Genomic DNA, 23,354 nt, shown 5'->3' with positions numbered 1-23,354 from the left:
GAAAAGTGAACCGAAACAAAAGAAAAAAGATTTTGTTGAAATAGACTTTGATGTTGTATCAGATGAAGGTCTCCTAAACTTTGTGAGATCAGCAAATGACAAAATGAACCAAAGAAACAGGGACAGGGAATATAAAGAGAGCGAAAGGCGAGTCGAATTACAGAAAGAGAAAGAGAACACGACAGAAAACGACGAAACGAATGCAGAAAAATGGAAGAAAGTTGAGAAAATAATAAAAAGAAGCGCCCCACCACAAACACCACAAAAAGCGGATGTAAAAAAGAAACATCTAAATCAAAAAACACTCAACCAATCGATCGGGTGAGAAAACTTTATAAATTTTTTTTTTATTATCTCAGCGATCATACTTAGTGCGCCTTCTCTTTCCTTCTTTTTTCTTTTTATGTATTTTTTTTTTTTTTTTTTTTTTTTTTTTTTTTTTTTTTTTTTTTTTGTGTGTTTCTTATACTTTTTTATATCAAAAAAACAATAGAGATAGACGACCCATCAGGTCGACGGTACTCACCTGTTAAAAATGAGCAGCGTAAAAATTTATTCAGCAAACGTTTCTGGTTTAAAAAACGAATTTAAAAGAAAAACTGTACTGAAAAACTTTAAAAAACTTAAAAGCGATTTTATTTTCATCCAAGAAACTCACCTTAATCAAAAAGAAAATCTACATATGGCAACAGAATGGAACGCCTCTGCGTTCTTTTCTGCTGGTGGCGAGAGAACACGCGGCACCGCAATTCTATGCGCTAATTACCTCAATGAAATTTTCTTTGAGCATGCTGATGTAAATGGCAATTTCAACATTCTGGCTACTAGAACAAAGGAACAAAAATTCCTCTTAATAAATATCTACGCCACATCTGGTCATACAAAACTACAACAAAACGAAAGAAAAAATATTTTTCAAAAAATAATAAAACTATTACAAAGTTTTGATCTGAGCGAGTATTTAGTCGTCTGTGGAGGAGATTTTAACATGGTTCTTGACGAGGCCGATAGATATCCAAAACTCTATAGAAAAACGTGCGGCTCGTCACAGAGCCTAAAAAACCTCCTAAACAGATTCGACCTCGAAGATATGTGGCGTACCTTTAACATCACCAAAGAGGAATTTACTTACAGATCTACTAACAACGTGACGCATTCTAGGCTAGACAGACTTTACATCAGCAAAAGCGCAAGGCAATATGTAACAACTAGCCACGTGCCGGCGACGTTCTCTGACCACTATAATGCCATAACTGCGAAAATAACACTACAAAAAGTTGATTTCGGAAAGGAAATTTGGATCCTAAATAACAAACATTTGAAAAATGAAAACTATCAGTCGCAACTTAAAAACCTCCTTTCAAAAGAAATTGAACAAAAAAACAGTTTTGAAAACATCACCGACTGGTGGGAAGCGCTCAAAAAAGCAATTAAAAACCATGCTCAAGCTTACAGCAAAATAGAAGCAAAAAACAAAAGAAAAGAAGAATACAAACTAAGAAAAAAATTAAAAAACGCACAAAAAAAGATGCATAAAAACACCAACATGGTAATTCTTTGTAGAGAACTAAAAAACAAATTAGAATATTTTGAAAAAAATAGAGCGATAGGAGCTGCGATACGCGCAAGAATTAAATGGAGATATCAAGGCGAAAAATGCAACAAATATTTCTTAAATCTCGAAAAAAACAAATTAGCAAAATCCGTCATTACCGAAATTAATTCGGAAGCCGGAGAAACAAAAACACACTCCCGCGACATTATTGCTGAATTCGAGAATTTCTATAAAAAACTTTATAATACCGAAGAGAGAGACCTCTCAAGCCAAAAGCATTTTTTCCAAAATACTGAATCCAAAAAAATATCAAAAAACAACAAAAAAATTCTCCAAAAACCGATAGAACTTTTTGAAATAAAAAAAGCGATAATAGAACTGGAGAACAATAAATCTCCGGGATCCGATGGACTAACCGCGGAGTTTTACAAAGCCGGCTTTCCCCTTTTGGGGGAAGCGATGCTTGCTTTGTACAACTCCGTCCTAAAACACGGCGAAATGACGGAGTCACAAAAACAAGCTATAATTATATGCCTCTACAAAAAAGGAGAAAAAAAAGATATTAATAACTGGAGACCGATATCTCTCCTGAACACTGATTATAAAATACTGTCGAAGGTCCTGGCCAACAGGTTGAGACATGTCCTCCCGCAAATAATTAGCGAATGCCAGACGGCATGTATCCCGGACAGGACCATCTATGACAACCTCAGTTACACAAGAGATATCATAAAAATAGCCCATGAAAACAAAATGAACGCCTCGATAATCTCCATAGACCAGGTGAAGGCCTTCGACAGGGTGGATCGTATTTTTTTATTTGATAGCCTACGATTTTTCGGCTTCGGTTTTTTATTTACTAATTTTATAAAAACGCTTTATTACGACATATCCGCGCGCGTTAAAATAAACGGTTTTCTTTCCCAAAATATCAAAGTAATCAGAGGAGTAAGACAAGGTTGTCCCCTTTCAATGATGCTTTACAACATCCAAGCTGAAATTTTTGCGGGCTATATAAGAAAAAACCCAAAAATAAAAGGAATTATGATTAACAAAAATGAAACAAAAATACTTCAATATGCTGACGACACCAACTTCTACTTGACCGGAGACGACTCAATTACCGAACTTGGACACGCACTAGACATTAATTACAGAGCTACTGGAACAAAACTGAACCGCGACAAATGCCAAGGACTGTGGTTAGGTACCAACATCACTCAAAACAAGGAGGACTACCTAGGCTTCGAGTGGGGAGATCCCTGCTTCAGGAGCTTAGGAGTTCTCTTTTCCAACAACAATGAGTACAGCGCCCACAAACAGTGGAGGGAAGAGGTAGGCAAAGTTCGAGAGAAAATCCTCAAATGGTCGAGGGTTAAACTCTCCTTTAAGGGCAAGGCGCTAATTATAAACCAGTCGCTACTCAGCGGCATGTGGCACCTTGCCTTTACCCTACCTCTACCCTGCCAAAAACTTATTACTAACCTCGAAAACATCATTCAAAACTATTTGTGGGACAACAAAAATATCAAAACAAACAAAAACATCTCAAAACTGCCGATTGAAAAGGGTGGACTCAAAATAATAAACATCAGCGAAAAACTCAAATCCATTCAAGCGAGCTGGGTGTCCAAACTTTTCAACGGCAAAAACACAGGACCTTGGCGCGACACAGCCGAACACATACTAAACAAATACAGAAACGCCGGTCAGGGAAACCTAGTTTTTCTGACCACACACTCAGACGCGACCCTCAAGACCTTACCTCTATACTACAGACAAATGATCAATGACTGGACCGAACTGACAAAATACCAAACGCATAAACACCTCACCATAGAACAAATACTGAGACAACCCATCTTCTACAACCCACATATACGCAAACAAAACAAAACTCTAACACCGACAAACAACGCAAAACGAAACGAACTGATAAAACTGGCCGACATTTCCAACGTATTCAGACCGGGCTTCCTTGACAACAGACTGATAAATCTAACCGAAAACGAACTCAAACAAATCACATCCTCCCTCCCCCCCGACTGGAAACACAAAATCGAAAACGAACATCAAAACTACGACCACAACAAAGCCGACCTGACTTTAACGGTGTCGAATAACTCAAAAATAAACATTCAAAATTTAAAACCCAAAACCATCTATAAAATTCTAATGGAAAAAGAAGTTGCAAAAACAAAAACACATTTTTTAAAATGGAATAAAATTTTCAAAGAAAACATGCTCAACACTACCGAAATGGAGTGGGAAAAACTTTTCTATAAAATACACAAAAGCCAAAAGAACAATAAAGCGAGCGAAATTAAATATAAAGCCATTCATTTTGCATTGCCCACAAACGCAATTTTTAAAAAAAGAGGCTACGTCAGTGACGACCTATGCCCGCAATGTATGAAAGAAAGCGAAAATCTACCGCACATGTTGTTCAACTGTGAAAAGGTGCAACCTTTAATAAAATACGCAGTCTCTTTTTTAAACATTTTGTATCCCAAAACCGAACCTTTTAAAAATACTTTTAAACTCTTTTTATTTGGACCTAATGATAGCGCGCATGAATATAAATTTGGTAACTTTATTTTTAATGAACTTTTCTTCCACATATATTGTAATAGAATGAGAGCACATCATGAGCGAACCACTGTCTCGAAAGAGAACCTCCTAAAAGAATTTGAAGGGAAACTTAAAAAAATAATAAATACTGAATACCAAATAGCAAAAGAAAGTAACACTTTAGAGGAATTTTTCAAAGAAACAAAAAACATTTGGAACGATGAAAATAAACTAGAAATAAAATTGAAACTGAGTAGTTTTTTGCGATGATCTTAAAAAGCTCTTATTCGTTGAAACCTTTTCGTTTTTCTTTTTTCTTTTTTTCCTTTTTACTTTTGGTTTTGGCCTTTTACTTTTTATTTTTTTATTTTGAATTTTTTTGGCCATGTTCTGTTCGCCGTCATGATTGCCACGAGTTTATTTTTTTTTAATTTCTTTAACTTTGTTAACGAACACTCGTGTAAATCATGACTAGGGTCCGCAAGGCAACTAGCTGGAGGACCCGAAATAAAAATCATAATATCTGATCAACATGGGTCTTTTTTTCTTCTCCTCAGGCTGAAGATCACAGCAGAGAATTACTAACTAGCGACCATCAAGAAAACTCATCTCGAATATGTCTTCATATGCCGAAGCTACAAAGAAACATCAAGCCTCGCGAGTGGAAAAAATAGTCGACATCAACATATTTATGGACCCTTCTGAATCTCAAAACCGCAAATACATTGAAACTCGTGCGAAAGAAATTAATGACGAGATCCACCGAATAATCGGCAGAGGAAAGGTTTCGAGCCTTACCCATAGAAGCAAAGGCCACTGGATCATAGAGTTCTATCAGACGATCGACGCTGATGCTTTTATAAATTCAGATCTGAAAATTAGTAACCATAACAGGACCATATCGAAAAAAAGAAGAACCGAAATTGGATTTTTGATTACATTTAAATGCGATCCGCTAATCAACGATGAAGAGCTACTCGAAGCATTAGACCCTTTTGTAGATGAAATATACACCATTACACACACAACCTACGATTTCGACAAAAGCCTCAGAGATGGCAGGAGACTTTTTCGAGTTAAACTCAAAGTACCGTTAAAAGACCTACCGCACTTCATAGAAATTGGGGGCGTGCGAGTCGCGATGCACTTCGCTGGAAAGTCCTTCCTGTGCGGAGTGTGCAAGAACTCGCATCCCCCGAATGCTAGATGCACAGAAATGAAAAAAAATGACGCCGAGATGAATAAAAACACAGAACCAACTAGTGACGAAGAAGAATCACCTAAGGAAAAAAATAATATCAGAGTGACCACCCAACCAGTAAATTTAAATGATTCTACTTTAGAAAAGAACACTATAACTTCGAACTCACAAAATAACATCCAAACAAATATCGAGGAAAAAGAACTTATCACCGACGAATATATATTTGACTTAATGAAGAAAGTGACCGCCACTGAAATAAACGAAGAATTTCAAGAAGAACTAAGAAGCCTACCATACGATATCCGTTGTTTATTAGTTGAAAAGCTTAATGAGTTAACCCAGAGCAGAAATTTAGATATAAGTGAAAAGGAGACAGAGTTCACTTTAGTAAAATCAAAAACAGAAATTAGGAAAGAAAAAAGACAACAAAAAGAAAGCGACGAGAAAACTACAAATAAAAGGAGCGGACCGCCTCCGACTCCAAGGAAAAAAGACATCAAGAGAATTAACACTTCTTAATGAAAGAAAATTAAAAACACTAAACATTTAATTTTAGTCAAATTTATTTCAAATTTTTATTTTTTAAACGCTATATTGTTAAAACATTATTTTCTATATAACCAAAGGAGGAGATAAAAACACGCGAACAACGCTCCATATAAGGCAATAATTTCTCAATGAAATTCGAATTCCAAAAAATAAGCAAATTTGAGACGCTTTTTTGAAGTAATCAACTCTGCTCTCCATTTGAAACTTTTAAACTTTTTCATTTCCTTTTTTTAGAATATTTTCTTTTGGTTACTTTTTCTGGCCTTTTTTTTTCACTTTTTCTTTTATTTTTTTGAGGCCACTTTTTGTTCGCGTCATGATAGTCACGAGATTATATATTTTTCATTTTTTTAATATTGTAAACGGAAACTCGTGTATATCATGACTAGGGTCCGCAAGGCAACTAGCTGGAAGACCCGAAATAAAAATCATAATATCTGATCAACATGGGGCTTCTTCCAGGGTGAGGCTCTTGCATTGCACTTCGCCTGGGCTGACCCCTGCGATTACCGCTAACGTCGGTAACTCGACCGTACAATTTCTGGTAGTGGGGGCCTGCGTTCGCGCTCGCCCCCTCCTCTAACGACTTAAAAAAAAAACCTCTCCTCTCACCCCTAAGAGTCTACTGCATATTTTGAGAGGCGCATACAAAGTCTGCTATAAGTGCAAATAAATTTTATTTATTTCAAAAGTTGTTGTTTTTTTTTTTTTTGTTTTTTTTTTTTTTTGTACAAAATCAATAAAAATCTAAGAATCGCAAAGAGGCAACCAAATAAGCATAGGAGCGACGAGAATCGTTTCAACGTGACAACCAGCAAGCGTGATCGACCGGTTACAATCCCGGAAATCACTCGACGGCGGAACAAAATGTGACAGTCACAACAGTGAAAACGAGTCGCTGTAATAAAAAACAATGACGATAATAATAGTTAAAATAACAAACAGTAGCAATAAGAAAATCGATATCAATAGTGACAACGAAAATAATGACAACGATGAAGATAACAATAACGACAATAACAAAAATTAACGATAGCATCGATAAACTAACGATAATAGTAATACTGACAATAGCAACGACCACAAAAAAATAAGCATTAGCAATAACGATCTAACAGTAACAATAGTAACAACAACAGCAGCAGCAACAGTAACAACAATTGTCAACCATTTATGCATATCGCATATTGGATTCTGGTGCGGTGAAATGCATTCTTTTACTACCGTTCATTATTTTCATGAAAACAGCTCTGATTCCTACGTGTTGATCTTAGAAAGAAACGACAACGACCGAAACATTTTGGCAAGTTGACACGTCAATACGCAACGTTGCCAGAGATACGTAACGACGATTGACGAATCTTACAAATTTTTGCTCTTCAAAGCTAGTTTTGCAGTCTTTTCGTCATTTCGACAAAACTAGGGAACATTGACATCGTGCAACTTTAGACTTGCGAGGGTTTCTTTCATGGCCGCCGAGAGGACGGGGAAGATTCCCGGGTATCCCCGTGTATCTACAAACGATATTTTAAAAATCATTTTTTTAAAAGATTTAAATAGTTTTGACTTTTAAAAGATTTCATTAACTTTCGTTTTTAATTTTTAATGACTAGAGCACACTTCTATTGGTCCTGGGTATGTAATTGATCACAACGAGGGCCCCTTAAGAAAACTTCCCCTGGGCCCTCGTTGACTATGGTGGCTATAGTCCCTTTAACCGTTGCCCTTGTTGTTCAGCATCAAAACTAGCTTTCTGGCTTTTGTGCGAGGAAAAAGAGCGCCATTTTCTTTCCCTCAGAGATGCGGAGACGGAAGAAGCGCCCTCACACACCTTTCGACCAGTCGCTCCCCTTTCAATCGACACCACCCAGGCAGGGCCGTGTTTATGCATATTCTTTTGCAGGGGATGAGTTCTGTGTATCTTAGAGTCAACTGAAAAAGCAGATTTTGTAAAGAAAAGGGAGTCCCCTTTGGCGACTTTTTTTTTTTTTTTTCGTAAACGGTTGCAAAAGCCTACGGCACCAGGAGTTCCCAGGCGGTCACCCATCCAAGTACTACCCTGGCCCGACGATGCTTAACTTCCGTGATCGGACGAGAACGGGTGTATTCACCGTGGTATGGTCGTAGGCAATAGTGTACGGCTTTAATTTAAAATTTAAAGTTTCTAACGCCTTAACAATAATTTTTAACGGATGTGTGGCTATGAAAATAGCCTTTTGTGTTGTTTATACCGCCGTTTACTGGGCTGCTGGCTTTGGAACCTTCTCGTTCTTTTTGGGAAGCAACACAGCTTGAATGTTTGGCAACACACCGCCGCTCGCAATTGTAACACCTGACAACAACTTGTTTAACTCTTCGTCGTTGCGAACAGCTAGCTGTAAGTGACGAGGAATGATCCTGGCTTTTTTGTTATCGCGTGCAGCATTACCAGCTAACTCTAAGATTTCGGCGGAGAGGTATTCCAAAACTGCAGCTAAGTAGACCGGTGCGCCTGAACCGATGCGATTGGCGTAATGCCCTTTGCGCAAAAATCGGTGAACGCGACCAACAGGAAACTGAAGACCCGCTCTAAAAGATCGAGTTTTTGCCTTGGCCTTAGCTTTTCCTCCTTTTCCACGTCCTGACATTTTATTTTCTAACACAAGCAGAGACAGACAGACGGACCAGAGATCTCGTGCGCCTTTTTTTTATTTTAAACAGCAAAAAGTTTGCTATTCTTATCAAAATAGAGTGGTCTCAAAGTCAACCTTTTTTTAACCAATAGTAAAAAAGAAATAAACGATGCTCAAACAACTTAATCTTTTAAGAACCAATAGAAGTGCATATGACGCAAGAGTTTTCAAGTTGGAGGCTACAACTTTATCTTAAATTAAATCCAGTTGCAATGCAATGAAAACAAACGAAAAGAATTTTTACTGTTAGGCCCGTCGAAATGTCAGACGCACAAAAAACCGGAGGAAAACAAGCGCCAAAGGTGGCGAAAAAAGGCGAGAAGCGCGCCGGTAAGAAAGGTGGTAAAATCGCTGGAACTGGTGACAAGAAGCGCAAGAGAAAGAGACGAGAGTCTTATGCCATTTACATTTACAACGTCCTGAAGCAAGTTCACCCTGATGTCGGTGTTTCTTCTAAAGCAATGAGCATCATGAATTCTTTCGTGAACGACATTTTCGAAAGAATTGCTTCTGAAGCTTCGCGGCTCGCCCTTCAAAATAAGAAATCTACGATCTCTTCGCGTGAAATTCAAACCGCCGTGCGCCTTTTACTTCCCGGTGAACTTGCTAAACACGCAGTGAGCGAAGGCACCAAGGCTGTTACCAAGTACACCAGCAGTAAGTAGATCAAAATCCGCTCAAACGGCTATTTTTATAGCCACGCATCTTTTAAAAACATTAGACGCATTAACGAAATAGGTTCAAATGAAAATATCTGTTGCAATCGCTATATTTAATTGTGCAAACAATGCCAAGTGCAGAATAGCTAAACTAGCTGCTAAAATAAAACACTTAAACTGCTGCATCCGTCCTAGGCTATGAACAACTTAAAACCTTTTTTTTTCTTCTTCAAAATTGCTCTCAAACTCCCCTTTTCTAGAATATACATCGACCTAAAAAGCACGGAGCAGTTACCGGTGAGGTTACTGTGACTTTCAAACTCAATTAGTGTAATTGTTACTACCTGACAAAGTCCTAAATGCCGCGCAACGTTTTAAAGAAATGTGTACCTATGAAAATAGCCGTTTGATGAAGGATTGAGCAGTACAGGTTATTTCTTGTCCACTTTTGCGGTGGCACTCTTTGCAGCGACTTTCTTCTTAGGTGCTGTTTCAGCTTTCTTTACCGCGGGTTTTTTAGCAACCGGTAGCTTGGCGCTCCTTTTTAACTGGAGCGCATGAAATAGCACCAGCGCGACTAATCTTAGTGAGAGCAGTTCTACTTTTGAAAGTGTATGAGCAACGCTGGCTTCTAAAAATCCATTAGTCGATTGTCGCTATACCTATGCTGCCACGCAAACTCAATAGTGGTGGGGATCACAAACACGCAAGATAGTACGACTGCAAGAATATTTAATGCGTTGGCAAAGTGTTCAAAGTATTCAAATGTTGTCAGCAAAATTGTTACATCAACGGGTAAAGAAAACTGACGTTCTGTAAAGCTATCAAAATGTATCAAGGTGTAGAAAAAGTCTAATTAAAACAGTTAATAGTACCGCTGTCATTTTGTAGATGATTTTTTATGGATTATGTTAGTTATGGAAAAATAATTGGTGCATGAAAGGGTCAATGGGATAGTTACGAAACTACAAATGTTGTTAATGTTTGTAAGAAAATAAGACCGAGGAAGTAGACACAGTGTAATATCGTCAGTACAAATCATAATCTGATCACAATCGGAAAAAAAAAGAAGAAGAAGAATACAGTTTTGTTTGTAAATTTTTTTTTAATGACTCATAAAAAGGCTTGGGTACTAGTGATAACCCACAAGCTCTAAAATATCTAAAAAGATGCACTGTCTTCCGACCAGAGTTTCGGCACGGAAAAAACACATACTACAATTTAGTCACTGTGTATTAAGGTATGCATCAAATACTTGCCAATCGCATTTCGTTCATTTCGGGGTTTCGGGAAGGGGAATGATAAAAAAAAAAAAGAAAGAATTCGCAACTGAGCGTCCGCGGTGCACCCATCTTACTAGGCTGCGCGAGTAAGCAGAAACCGTTACTATGCTCTTAGCTAAACCAATGATATTTATACTAACTAGATGTAAAACTTCAAATAAATTTCGTAAGAAATTGTGAAGCAAGTTTTTTAAGTTTTTAAAGCCGGTAGCCTCTTTATTTAAACTGACAATAATTCGTTTGTTTTAATCGATGTTTTTATGATTCTGGCTGGCAAAAAAAAACTTGCTTGGCAAAAAAATATGCTTCACTGCGAAAGCGCGAGTTAAATATCTAGTTAATATACACTTAACCGCAAAATTAACGCACCACATACATTTCGATTTATTTTAATTGTGGTCATATATTTTGACAAACGTGTTAAGAATAGAACACATGAACACAGTTATTTCGATGATAATAATAAAAGCGACTTTGAGGATGGTGAGAAAAGAAAAGAAAAGAAAGAAAAACAAACTAAAACTAGAAATATGGTAAGTAATAAAATTAAGGTAAGTAACAAAATAAACTAAGATGATTATTGTTGTTATGCACACTAATACAGCTTAAAATGTAACATTTTTGACTTATCAATATCTAGTGTTGCCACATCTTGATGTTGTTGCAGCCAGACAGCACCGTGGATTTCTTTTAATTAGAGGTGTAATCGTTTCTTGAAGGATATCTTCACATACGCGGATAAGACTTTGTCGCAACTCGTCTAGGTGGTGGATGTTGACTTCTAACACAGCGTGCCATTATGCCCCAAAGATGCTCTATTGGGTTCATATCTGGACTGCAAGCCGGCCACTCCAAAACTTGAATAGTAGCATTTTGTAAGTATTCAGTAACAACATGCGCCGTATGTGGTCTAGCATTATCTTACATAAGAAGGAATCCATCTCCCATGAACGATGCAAGAGGTACCAAAAAAGGTTTTAAAATGTCAGCTTATGTATCGTTGAGAAGTCAGAACAGACGTGTTGCTCAAATGACAGTTATCATTGAGCAACACATCTGTTCATACTAACTTTATACATACTTTTCTTTTAAAAGTGAGGTTTAGTTACAGCAAAACGTGCTGCTTATGAAAAGCTGCTACAATTTGGAAACTAAAACGGAATAAAGCCTACAAATGACGTCACAATAAACATTATTATCGACTTTGTATTTGATAAATCCGGGAAATACGTAATATTTTTCAAAATAAGTCGGAATTTATAAGTGGTGCGTTAATTTTGCGGTAAAGTGCATATCATTGAGTTTAACAACGGTGCAGTGGTTACGCGCAGTCCTACTGAAATTTTTGGTGTTGGCGTAGCGTCAAGAGCAGAAAAGGTGCTTTTAGCTTGTTTCGAAAAAAAAAAAGAAAATAAAAAAAAGGGAAACTAAACAAATTAAATCCTGTTTTATCTTCTCATACAGTAGCTGATGCCAAAACCAAGACAAGTGACAAGTTTAGAGGAGTTCACACAGTTTTTTTAACGATTTTTCAAGAATGCTTTAAGGTAATAAAAAGTACTGTGCTATTTTATTTTCAATCTTTTCACCTTATTTTGGTGTTTGTGTTTTAAAATTTGAAGCAGTTTAACCCCTATTGTTGTGCCCACTTTACTTTTTCAAGTCTTCAAATACTTAAGAATAGTTTCTGATGAAAAAATCCTTTCAAAAATAAATTTTCATTTTTAGAAGCATCAACTTTATGAAGGAGTAGTCACAAAAGACTTTCATGAGTGCAGTTACAGAGTTTGTTCTGAGTTCCTGGATTATCCAGAATGCAAGTTGCAATACTCTTTAGAGCATCCCACTCAATGAATAAGAAGTGGGAAATTCTTCTTGATTTTATTGGTGAGTGAAACAGAAATAGGATCTTTCTAAGACTTTTACCTATTTCTTTAGTTTGTTCATAGCTTTGTTTCATTTACAGTTATACTGACACAACCCCAATAAAGTAATGCTTAATTAGGTATGCTTTTCACTGGACAATCTATAGCTTCTTTGGAATGATCCCTTTAATTCGATTAAAGATATGCGATAAAATTTTAAAAAAATTACATACTCATTACATTTTGAACTGAACCTTTTGTTTGGCTTTCTCACATTATGTTTTATAGAGTTACTGCTAAAGTTAACTCAGCCTCAGGTAGCAAGTCTGATTATTGAAAATAAGTTATTGAAAGAGAATTTTGAGTGTTGTCCTGGGGCAAGGTTAAGGGTTAAGTTAGGTTAGCAGAGCATATAATATTGAAGCAGTTAAAGTTTCAAGAAAAAGGTAAGTCATGTTTCTTCGATAGTTTACCAGAACCATTTTTTAAAAGTGATAGTTTGAAAAAGTTGACCTTTAGCCAACAAGTAAACATCCTTTTAACTGACTTGGGAATTATATTTTTAAGTTTATTCTCCATCAATCCTGAGCTTCTAATTTGTACGCAAATACATTTGCAGGCTTAATTTAGGTTAGGTAATATGTTAAAAAATGTAATATTTAAAAAAAATACTTTGCTTATTGTTCCAGGTCTCATTAACTTTTACCACGCTCTGCGAGTTTGTGATTGGAAAAATGCAGATACAGTGTGCAAGGTATGTATGCTTTACCTTTGCTAACCTAATGCTGTGTCGGTTTAGTGTCATAAATTTTTTCATTTTCCATTTGTCATTTGATATTTTGTCAGTGGATGTTTTAGGTCACTTTTTAAAATTGTTTTACCTTTTTGTCAGTAAACATTTAAAGTGTTCATTTCTTGCAATAACTAAAGTATCTGAAAAATATTTTCTTGCTACTCAGTTTAAATTCTTAACTTAATTTGCACCATCCCAATTTTTAAACTTTCAAGCTTGTTTTTTTAGACTTTGTGAGGAATTACTACTTGGGAAAGGATCGAGGCTAATGACAAGCAAGTCCTCCTAAACTCTGCTGTTTCTTGGCGACCCTGGTGATGAATTAAAGTACTGTCATTACAACAGTTGAAAAGAACATTTAAATACAGAGGTTCTCAAAATGCTTTTTGACAGAGAAATCTGTCGGACGCTCATATACAGAGTTGATTTTCAGTTGTTCAACTTGGCCTTTGATCACATCTGCTGCCCAGCGTTAAATTTAAAAGCCTTTAAACGTTTTTTATGTTTTGGTTAATTGGGTTATTTTTGAAAGAAGCTTGTTATTTTTGAAAGAAGCTGGGTTATTTTTGAAAAAAAGCCCAAATGTTTTAGAGTGAAATTGATGCAGTACAAGAAAGCCATGTTTTCATCGTTGAAACTTAAAGTTACCCATCGACTTGATCATTCAAATGTCCACAAGTTTTTTCGTTGAGAGGGAGGGAGCCGGGACAAAGTCGTTGCAAAAAGTATCGCTTCTCGGCCTAATGGCTAAGATCAAGTGTAGTATCATCATCCTTACGCCGAAAAGTCGGGCACCACTAGGTGGTGTAAAAAATCCGATGAGGTGCTGGGCCAAAAAGTCGGACACCATCATTTAATGGTGTATTGATCCGAATGAGGCTCAGTGTCGAAAAGTCGGGCACCACTTGGTGGTGTAAAAAATCCGATGAGGCGGTCATGGGTGGTGTGCGAAGCTTTGGTCATGAGCTGCTAAAGTCGGGCAGAGGATCCGGGAATATTCGTTAACTCGAGTACTCGGGGGCCTCAAGGTAGATCCGTCAAGGGTTGGCTTTAACATCAGTCGACAAGACGTAAAATGGGGTGACGTAGGCAAGCGCCGAACATCCTCCCGTCCACAGCTGCCGATGGCTGATGAGACGTTAAAGGAAATAAAAAAAAAAAAAAAAGATCAAGTGTAGTATCTGTTCTTATCAGTTTAATATCTGGTACGCCGGCATAGTCCGGCTCATATATTAATCTGATTTTTGGCATTTGGTCAAGGGATCGTAGGTTTACCTCGCCCTGACCGCGGGTTGCCTCGGCGTTGCACTACTGCTGAGCGCGGCCCATACTATAGAGAAGGAAAAAAAAAAAGCAAACAAACGGGACGATGCGGTGTGCAATCGAAAACCCACAATTGAGAAGATTGGGGCACGTCCGAGGCTGCCCACACAACGGGAAAAGCATACTTACCTGACGGGGAAGTAAACCTGATCAACATTGGTCTTTTTTCTTCCGCCAGGCAAAAGATAAGAGCTATCATCATCGTAAACTACTCTCGCTGATTTTCTTCTTTCCGAAACTTCAAGAGAAATGGCTTCGTACGCCGAAACTACGAAACTTGGAGGAGCGACTTCACGTTTGAGCAAAGTGGTGGATTTCAATGTCTCCATGGATCCCGCTGAGGCTTTTAACCGAAAGTATATCGAAAATAGAGCTAAAGAACTAAACGAAAAAATTCAAGATATAGTAGGAAAAGGTAAAATATCCAGCCTCTTATACACAAACAGGGGAAACTGGATTGTAGATTTTCATAGAACTGAAGATGCTGACGCTTTTTTAAACCACGATTTCTACATCAGTAATTGTAACAAACACATCCCGAAAAGAAGACGCACAGAACAGGGATTCCTCATTACCGTAAAGTGCGATCCGCTAATTGAGGACAAACAAATTCTAGAACAAATGGTGCCCTTTATCGAAGAAACTTATAGCATCACGCACACCACCTATGACTTTGACAAAAGCGTAAAAGACGGGAGAAGACTTTTCAGAGTAAAACTAAAAGTCCAGCTAGAGAAAGTACCACACCATATTGAAATCGAGGGGATGCGTATTGCGCTGCATTTCGCTGGAAAGTCTTTCTTTTGCAGAGTATGCGGCAACGCACACCCCCCTAACACCAGGTGTACTGCTCCATCAAATGAAGCAACAATAGCTGCTCATGTATCACAAATATCACAAATACAAAAGGCGGTGGCTCTAGCCCATACAGAAAATCCAAAAAATGAGGAAAACACAACCCCCTCAAATGAAACCACTACCATAGAAGTTAAAAACAAACATGAACCACCCACAAAAACAACAAAAAAAGAAGAAACTACCAAAACAGAACAGAAAAGTGAACCGAAACAAAAGAAAAAAGATTTTGTTGAAATAGACTTTGATGTTGTATCAGATGAAGGTCTCCTAAACTTTGTGAGATCAGCAAATGACAAAATGAACCAAAGAAACAGGGACAGGGAATATAAAGAGAGCGAAAGGCGAGTCGAATTACAGAAAGAGAAAGAGAACACGACAGAAAACGACGAAACGAATGCAGAAAAATGGAAGAAAGTTGAGAAAATAATAAAAAGAAGCGCCCCACCACAAACACCACAAAAAGCGGATGTAAAAAAGAAACATCTAAATCAAAAAACACTCAACCAATCGATCGGGTGAGAAAACTTTATAAATTTTTTTTTTATTATCTCAGCGATCATACTTAGTGCGCCTTCTCTTTCCTTCTTTTTTCTTTTTATGTATTTTTTTTTTTTTTTTTTTTTTTTTTTTTTTTTTTTTTTTTTGTGTGTTTCTTATACTTTTTTATATCAAAAAAACAATAGAGATAGACGACCCATCAGGTCGACGGTACTCACCTGTTAAAAATGAGCAGCGTAAAAATTTATTCAGCAAACGTTTCTGGTTTAAAAAACGAATTTAAAAGAAAAACTGTACTGAAAAACTTTAAAAAACTTAAAAGCGATTTTATTTTCATCCAAGAAACTCACCTTAATCAAAAAGAAAATCTACATATGGCAACAGAATGGAACGCCTCTGCGTTCTTTTCTGCTGGTGGCGAGAGAACACGCGGCACCGCAATTCTATGCGCTAATTACCTCAATGAAATTTTCTTTGAGCATGCTGATGTAAATGGCAATTTCAACATTCTGGCTACTAGAACAAAGGAACAAAAATTCCTCTTAATAAATATCTACGCCACATCTGGTCATACAAAACTACAACAAAACGAAAGAAAAAATATTTTTCAAAAAATAATAAAACTATTACAAAGTTTTGATCTGAGCGAGTATTTAGTCGTCTGTGGAGGAGATTTTAACATGGTTCTTGACGAGGCCGATAGATATCCAAAACTCTATAGAAAAACGTGCGGCTCGTCACAGAGCCTAAAAAACCTCCTAAACAGATTCGACCTCGAAGATATGTGGCGTACCTTTAACATCACCAAAGAGGAATTTACTTACAGATCTACTAACAACGTGACGCATTCTAGGCTAGACAGACTTTACATCAGCAAAAGCGCAAGGCAATATGTAACAACTAGCCACGTGCCGGCGACGTTCTCTGACCACTATAATGCCATAACTGCGAAAATAACACTACAAAAAGTTGATTTCGGAAAGGAAATTTGGATCCTAAATAACAAACATTTGAAAAATGAAAACTATCAGTCGCAACTTAAAAACCTCCTTTCAAAAGAAATTGAACAAAAAAACAGTTTTGAAAACATCACCGACTGGTGGGAAGCGCTCAAAAAAGCAATTAAAAACCATGCTCAAGCTTACAGCAAAATAGAAGCAAAAAACAAAAGAAAAGAAGAATACAAACTAAGAAAAAAATTAAAAAACGCACAAAAAAAGATGCATAAAAACACCAACATGGTAATTCTTTGTAGAGAACTAAAAAACAAATTAGAATATTTTGAAAAAAATAGAGCGATAGGAGCTGCGATACGCGCAAGAATTAAATGGAGATATCAAGGCGAAAAATGCAACAAATATTTCTTAAATCTCGAAAAAAACAAATTAGCAAAATCCGTCATTACCGAAATTAATTCGGAAGCCGGAGAAACAAAAACACACTCCCGCGACATTATTGCTGAATTCGAGAATTTCTATAAAAAACTTTATAATACCGAAGAGAGAGACCTCTCAAGCCAAAAGCATTTTTTCCAAAATACTGAATCCAAAAAAATATCAAAAAACAACAAAAAAATTCTCCAAAAACCGATAGAACTTTTTGAAATAAAAAAAGCGATAATAGAACTGGAGAACAATAAATCTCCGGGATCCGATGGACTAACCGCGGAGTTTTACAAAGCCGGCTTTCCCCTTTTGGGGGAAGCGATGCTTGCTTTGTACAACTCCGTCCTAAAACACGGCGAAATGACGGAGTCACAAAAACAAGCTATAATTATATGCCTCTACAAAAAAGGAGAAAAAAAAGATATTAATAACTGGAGACCGATATCTCTCCTGAACACTGATTATAAAATACTGTCGAAGGTCCTGGCCAACAGGTTGAGACATGTCCTCCCGCAAATAATTAGCGAATGCCAGACGGCATGTATCCCGGACAGGACCATCTATGACAACCTCAGTTACACAAGAGATATCATAAAAATAGCCCATGAAAACAAAATGAACGCCTCGATAATCTCCATAGACCAGGTGAAGGCCTTCGACAGGGTGGATCGTATTTTTTTATTTGATAGCCTACGATTTTTCGGCTTCGGTTTTTTATTTACTAATTTTATAAAAACGCTTTATTACGACATATCCGCGCGCGTTAAAATAAACGGTTTTCTTTCCCAAAATATCAAAGTAATCAGAGGAGTAAGACAAGGTTGTCCCCTTTCAATGATGCTTTACAACATCCAAGCTGAAATTTTTGCGGGCTATATAAGAAAAAACCCAAAAATAAAAGGAATTATGATTAACAAAAATGAAACAAAAATACTTCAATATGCTGACGACACCAACTTCTACTTGACCGGAGACGACTCAATTACCGAACTTGGACACGCACTAGACATTAATTACAGAGCTACTGGAACAAAACTGAACCGCGACAAATGCCAAGGACTGTGGTTAGGTACCAACATCACTCAAAACAAGGAGGACTACCTAGGCTTCGAGTGGGGAGATCCCTGCTTCAGGAGCTTAGGAGTTCTCTTTTCCAACAACAATGAGTACAGCGCCCACAAACAGTGGAGGGAAGAGGTAGGCAAAGTTCGAGAGAAAATCCTCAAATGGTCGAGGGTTAAACTCTCCTTTAAGGGCAAGGCGCTAATTATAAACCAGTCGCTACTCAGCGGCATGTGGCACCTTGCCTTTACCCTACCTCTACCCTGCCAAAAACTTATTACTAACCTCGAAAACATCATTCAAAACTATTTGTGGGACAACAAAAATATCAAAACAAACAAAAACATCTCAAAACTGCCGATTGAAAAGGGTGGACTCAAAATAATAAACATCAGCGAAAAACTCAAATCCATTCAAGCGAGCTGGGTGTCCAAACTTTTCAACGGCAAAAACACAGGACCTTGGCGCGACACAGCCGAACACATACTAAACAAATACAGAAACGCCGGTCAGGGAAACCTAGTTTTTCTGACCACACACTCAGACGCGACCCTCAAGACCTTACCTCTATACTACAGACAAATGATCAATGACTGGACCGAACTGACAAAATACCAAACGCATAAACACCTCACCATAGAACAAATACTGAGACAACCCATCTTCTACAACCCACATATACGCAAACAAAACAAAACTCTAACACCGACAAACAACGCAAAACGAAACGAACTGATAAAACTGGCCGACATTTCCAACGTATTCAGACCGGGCTTCCTTGACAACAGACTGATAAATCTAACCGAAAACGAACTCAAACAAATCACATCCTCCCTCCCCCCCGACTGGAAACACAAAATCGAAAACGAACATCAAAACTACGACCACAACAAAGCCGACCTGACTTTAACGGTGTCGAATAACTCAAAAATAAACATTCAAAATTTAAAACCCAAAACCATCTATAAAATTCTAATGGAAAAAGAAGTTGCAAAAACAAAAACACATTTTTTAAAATGGAATAAAATTTTCAAAGAAAACATGCTCAACACTACCGAAATGGAGTGGGAAAAACTTTTCTATAAAATACACAAAAGCCAAAAGAACAATAAAGCGAGCGAAATTAAATATAAAGCCATTCATTTTGCATTGCCCACAAACGCAATTTTTAAAAAAAGAGGCTACGTCAGTGACGACCTATGCCCGCAATGTATGAAAGAAAGCGAAAATCTACCGCACATGTTGTTCAACTGTGAAAAGGTGCAACCTTTAATAAAATACGCAGTCTCTTTTTTAAACATTTTGTATCCCAAAACCGAACCTTTTAAAAATACTTTTAAACTCTTTTTATTTGGACCTAATGATAGCGCGCATGAATATAAATTTGGTAACTTTATTTTTAATGAACTTTTCTTCCACATATATTGTAATAGAATGAGAGCACATCATGAGCGAACCACTGTCTCGAAAGAGAACCTCCTAAAAGAATTTGAAGGGAAACTTAAAAAAATAATAAATACTGAATACCAAATAGCAAAAGAAAGTAACACTTTAGAGGAATTTTTCAAAGAAACAAAAAACATTTGGAACGATGAAAATAAACTAGAAATAAAATTGAAACTGAGTAGTTTTTTGCGATGATCTTAAAAAGCTCTTATTCGTTGAAACCTTTTCGTTTTTCTTTTTTCTTTTTTTCCTTTTTACTTTTGGTTTTGGCCTTTTACTTTTTATTTTTTTATTTTGAATTTTTTTGGCCATGTTCTGTTCGCCGTCATGATTGCCACGAGTTTATTTTTTTTTAATTTCTTTAACTTTGTTAACGAACACTCGTGTAAATCATGACTAGGGTCCGCAAGGCAACTAGCTGGAGGACCCGAAATAAAAATCATAATATCTGATCAACATGGGGCTTCTTCCAGGGTGAGGCTCTTGCATTGCACTTCGCCTGGGCTGACCCCTGCGATTACCGCTAACGTCGGTAACTCGACCGTACAATTTCTGGTAGTGGGGGCCTGCGTTCGCGCTCGCCCCCTCCTCTAACGACTTAAAAAAAAAACCTCTCCTCTCACCCCTAAGAGTCTACTGCATATTTTGAGAGGCGCATACAAAGTCTGCTATAAGTGCAAATAAATTTTATTTATTTCAAAAGTTGTTGTTTTTTTTTTTTTTGTTTTTTTTTTTTTTTGTACAAAATCAATAAAAATCTAAGAATCGCAAAGAGGCAACCAAATAAGCATAGGAGCGACGAGAATCGTTTCAACGTGACAACCAGCAAGCGTGATCGACCGGTTACAATCCCGGAAATCACTCGACGGCGGAACAAAATGTGACAGTCACAACAGTGAAAACGAGTCGCTGTAATAAAAAACAATGACGATAATAATAGTTAAAATAACAAACAGTAGCAATAAGAAAATCGATATCAATAGTGACAACGAAAATAATGACAACGATGAAGATAACAATAACGACAATAACAAAAATTAACGATAGCATCGATAAACTAACGATAATAGTAATACTGACAATAGCAACGACCACAAAAAAATAAGCATTAGCAATAACGATCTAACAGTAACAATAGTAACAACAACAGCAGCAGCAACAGTAACAACAATTGTCAACCATTTATGCATATCGCATATTGGATTCTGGTGCGGTGAAATGCATTCTTTTACTACCGTTCATTATTTTCATGAAAACAGCTCTGATTCCTACGTGTTGATCTTAGAAAGAAACGACAACGACCGAAACATTTTGGCAAGTTGACACGTCAATACGCAACGTTGCCAGAGATACGTAACGACGATTGACGAATCTTACAAATTTTTGCTCTTCAAAGCTAGTTTTGCAGTCTTTTCGTCATTTCGACAAAACTAGGGAACATTGACATCGTGCAACTTTAGACTTGCGAGGGTTTCTTTCATGGCCGCCGAGAGGACGGGGAAGATTCCCGGGTATCCCCGTGTATCTACAAACGATATTTTAAAAATCATTTTTTTAAAAGATTTAAATAGTTTTGACTTTTAAAAGATTTCATTAACTTTCGTTTTTAATTTTTAATGACTAGAGCACACTTCTATTGGTCCTGGGTATGTAATTGATCACAACGAGGGCCCCTTAAGAAAACTTCCCCTGGGCCCTCGTTGACTATGGTGGCTATAGTCCCTTTAACCGTTGCCCTTGTTGTTCAGCATCAAAACTAGCTTTCTGGCTTTTGTGCGAGGAAAAAGAGCGCCATTTTCTTTCCCTCAGAGATGCGGAGACGGAAGAAGCGCCCTCACACACCTTTCGACCAGTCGCTCCCCTTTCAATCGACACCACCCAGGCAGGGCCGTGTTTATGCATATTCTTTTGCAGGGGATGAGTTCTGTGTATCTTAGAGTCAACTGAAAAAGCAGATTTTGTAAAGAAAAGGGAGTCCCCTTTGGCGACTTTTTTTTTTTTTTTTCGTAAACGGTTGCAAAAGCCTACGGCACCAGGAGTTCCCAGGCGGTCACCCATCCAAGTACTACCCTGGCCCGACGATGCTTAACTTCCGTGATCGGACGAGAACGGGTGTATTCACCGTGGTATGGTCGTAGGCAATAGTGTACGGCTTTAATTTAAAATTTAAAGTTTCTAACGCCTTAACAATAATTTTTAACGGATGTGTGGCTATGAAAATAGCCTTTTGTGTTGTTTATACCGCCGTTTACTGGGCTGCTGGCTTTGGAACCTTCTCGTTCTTTTTGGGAAGCAACACAGCTTGAATGTTTGGCAACACACCGCCGCTCGCAATTGTAACACCTGACAACAACTTGTTTAACTCTTCGTCGTTGCGAACAGCTAGCTGTAAGTGACGAGGAATGATCCTGGCTTTTTTGTTATCGCGTGCAGCATTACCAGCTAACTCTAAGATTTCGGCGGAGAGGTATTCCAAAACTGCAGCTAAGTAGACCGGTGCGCCTGAACCGATGCGATTGGCGTAATGCCCTTTGCGCAAAAATCGGTGAACGCGACCAACAGGAAACTGAAGACCCGCTCTAAAAGATCGAGTTTTTGCCTTGGCCTTAGCTTTTCCTCCTTTTCCACGTCCTGACATTTTATTTTCTAACACAAGCAGAGACAGACAGACGGACCAGAGATCTCGTGCGCCTTTTTTTTATTTTAAACAGCAAAAAGTTTGCTATTCTTATCAAAATAGAGTGGTCTCAAAGTCAACCTTTTTTTAACCAATAGTAAAAAAGAAATAAACGATGCTCAAACAACTTAATCTTTTAAGAACCAATAGAAGTGCATATGACGCAAGAGTTTTCAAGTTGGAGGCTACAACTTTATCTTAAATTAAATCCAGTTGCAATGCAATGAAAACAAACGAAAAGAATTTTTACTGTTAGGCCCGTCGAAATGTCAGACGCACAAAAAACCGGAGGAAAACAAGCGCCAAAGGTGGCGAAAAAAGGCGAGAAGCGCGCCGGTAAGAAAGGTGGTAAAATCGCTGGAACTGGTGACAAGAAGCGCAAGAGAAAGAGACGAGAGTCTTATGCCATTTACATTTACAACGTCCTGAAGCAAGTTCACCCTGATGTCGGTGTTTCTTCTAAAGCAATGAGCATCATGAATTCTTTCGTGAACGACATTTTCGAAAGAATTGCTTCTGAAGCTTCGCGGCTCGCCCTTCAAAATAAGAAATCTACGATCTCTTCGCGTGAAATTCAAACCGCCGTGCGCCTTTTACTTCCCGGTGAACTTGCTAAACACGCAGTGAGCGAAGGCACCAAGGCTGTTACCAAGTACACCAGCAGTAAGTAGATCAAAATCCGCTCAAACGGCTATTTTTATAGCCACGCATCTTTTAAAAACATTAGACGCATTAACGAAATAGGTTCAAATGAAAATATCTGTTGCAATCGCTATATTTAATTGTGCAAACAATGCCAAGTGCAGAATAGCTAAACTAGCTGCTAAAATAAAACACTTAAACTGCTGCATCCGTCCTAGGCTATGAACAACTTAAAACCTTTTTTTTTCTTCTTCAAAATTGCTCTCAAACTCCCCTTTTCTAGAATATACATCGACCTAAAAAGCACGGAGC

The 23,354-nt window shown here is 37.6% G+C and overlaps 1 long non-coding RNA gene, 2 other non-coding genes and 3 pseudogenes across 4 annotated transcripts; 4 read left to right on the top strand and 2 right to left on the bottom strand.

Moving 5' to 3' along the window:
• Nucleotides 1–6,317: 6,317 nt before the first annotated feature.
• On the top strand, nt 6,318–6,455 carry LOC149879740 (U1 spliceosomal RNA; annotated as a pseudogene).
• Nucleotides 6,456–7,889: 1,434 nt separating this feature from the next.
• Nucleotides 7,890–8,008, bottom strand: LOC149879739 (5S ribosomal RNA). The gene has a single exon (XR_016446580.1). It is a non-coding gene; the product is annotated as a 5S ribosomal RNA (ribosomal RNA).
• Nucleotides 8,009–10,414: 2,406 nt separating this feature from the next.
• LOC149879738 (uncharacterized) lies at nt 10,415–13,767 on the top strand. Of its 2 annotated transcripts, XR_016446388.1 has the most exons (4): nt 10,415–12,040; nt 12,222–12,380; nt 13,048–13,112; nt 13,380–13,767. It is a non-coding gene; the product is annotated as an uncharacterized LOC149879738 (long non-coding RNA). The 2 variants fall into 2 exon arrangements; XR_016446387.1 differs by having other exon boundaries at nt 12,222–13,112.
• Nucleotides 13,768–14,251: 484 nt separating this feature from the next.
• On the top strand, nt 14,252–14,485 carry LOC149879737 (U2 spliceosomal RNA; annotated as a pseudogene).
• Nucleotides 14,486–20,172: 5,687 nt separating this feature from the next.
• On the top strand, nt 20,173–20,310 carry LOC145188388 (U1 spliceosomal RNA; annotated as a pseudogene).
• Nucleotides 20,311–21,744: 1,434 nt separating this feature from the next.
• On the bottom strand, nt 21,745–21,863 carry LOC149879736 (5S ribosomal RNA). The gene has a single exon (XR_016446579.1). It is a non-coding gene; the product is annotated as a 5S ribosomal RNA (ribosomal RNA).
• Between the last annotated feature and the right edge of the window lie 1,491 nt (nt 21,864–23,354).

The sequence above is a fragment of the Hydra viridissima genome, unplaced genomic scaffold, assembly GCF_058129835.1.
Source record: "Hydra viridissima isolate aposymbiotic clone 2 unplaced genomic scaffold, HvirCarnegie_v1 scaffold_13, whole genome shotgun sequence".
NCBI classification, from domain to species: Eukaryota; Metazoa; Cnidaria; class Hydrozoa; order Anthoathecata; family Hydridae; genus Hydra; species Hydra viridissima.
Note: the sequence above shows the minus strand (reverse complement) of the source record. Positions and strands in the feature narration are given on the sequence as shown.